The following is a 1880-nucleotide window of genomic DNA, read 5'->3' on the forward strand; positions in this document are numbered from 1 at the left end:
TCAAACCTCTTCTACATTTCCTGACAGCTATCAGGGTCCACCCTTGAACCTTCTGCCATCTGGTCACACCCAGGAAACTGCTCTGAAATGAGCGTCTGTTTTGGGTGCTAAGGGTGGGCAAGAGAACAACATCACTTCCAACTTGTACACCACCCCCTCCCTCCACCTTCTCCCCCCTTCATTTCCAGTCCTGAAGAAGCATCTTGGCCTGAAACATTGATGTTGATGCCACCTGACCTCCTGAGTTCCTCCAACATTTGGACATCTTCCACCTATTCCCTTACAGCTTCATCTCCTGTTTCCCCATCGGCTGGTCTCATTGATGATCTGTCAGCTTGTACTCCTCTCCCTCCCCCTCACCCCCCAACTTCTTATTCTGGCTTCCACCCACTATCTTCTCCTGCTGAAGGGTCTTGGCCTGAAATGTTGACCGCTTATTCATTTCCACAGATGCTCGCTCACCTGCTGAGTTCCTCCAGCATTTTGTGTGCGTTGCCCTGGAGTTCCAGCACCTGTAGAAACTCTTGGGTCAATAACGTGGGCCTCCTCTTCCCTTCTGCAAATGTTATGCAGCATAAAAGTATTCCATTCTGTCAACATCTTCAACAGCAACTAAATTACCAATTCTGAATATCTTGTCCATGCCATACTAGGTGTTTCTTTCCTGCCATCTGAAGCTTTGAGTCCTACCATTCTACTACAGCACACAATTTAAGAAGGCGACTCGTTGCCAGGGAAACTAGGTAAGGCAATGCTGTTGACCATGTTAGTGACACTCATGTCTTACGGATGAATTGAATTTTTTCACAGAAGTTTGATATGTACCTTATAAAGCAATAAATACTCAGTGGCCACTTTATTGATCACCTCCTGTAGCTAATGAAGAGGCCACAGTGGGCATGTTCGTGGTCTTCTGCTGATGTTGCCCACCCACTTCAAGGTTCGACACGTTGTGCTTTCGGAGGCGCTCTTCTGCACACCCCTGTTGTAGCCCGTGGTTACTTGAGTTACTGTCGCCTTCCTGTCGGCTTGAACCAGTCTGGCCGTTCTCCTCTGACCTCTCTCATTGACGAGGCGTTTTCACCCCCAGAACTGCCACTCACTGGACGTCTTTTGTTTTTTGTTTATTGCACCATTCTCTGTAAACTCTAGAGACTGCATGTGAAAACCCCAGGAGATCAGCAGTTTCTGAGATACTCAATCCACCCCATCTGGCACCAGCAATTTCCATGGTCAGAACCACTTCCGTCACGTTTCTTCCCCATTCTGAACAACAACTGAACCTCTTGATCGTGCCTGCATGCTTTTATGCATTGAATTGCTGCCATGTGATTGGCTGAGTAGGTACTTGCATAAACAAGCAGTCTCCCCATTCTGAAAAAAATGGTATTTAATTTTATCAGCAGAGGTTTTATGCAGCTGAGGATTTCAAAATATCTGTTGACACACATTGCTTCTCATTGAGAACTGATCAAAGAGAGTATCCTTTTATCTCTCTACACATGCCAATGAGTCATTAACTTGCATTTTTGTTTAGAGTTGTATCAGCAAGAGATCAAGACTATAACAAACACATAAGAGTTTCTACAGAAGTTGGAAATCCAGAGCAACACGCAGGAAAAGCTGGAGGAGCTCAGCAGGTCAGGCAGCATCTGTGGAGAAGAGTAGAGTTGATGTTTCAGACCAAGATCCTTCCGCGGGGCTGGAAAGGAATGGAGCCAGAATAAGGTGCTGGAGGGAGGGATGGAAGGAAGTACAAGCTGGCAAGTTAGACCAGGTGAGGGGGTGAGGTGGGTGGCTGGGAAGGGGGGGGGATGAAGTAAGAAGCTGGGAGGGGATAGAAGAGATAAAGGGGCTGAAGAAGATGGATTCTGATAGGA

This window comes from Hemitrygon akajei, chromosome 8 (assembly GCF_048418815.1).
Source record: "Hemitrygon akajei chromosome 8, sHemAka1.3, whole genome shotgun sequence".
Taxonomy (NCBI): domain Eukaryota; kingdom Metazoa; phylum Chordata; class Chondrichthyes; order Myliobatiformes; family Dasyatidae; genus Hemitrygon; species Hemitrygon akajei.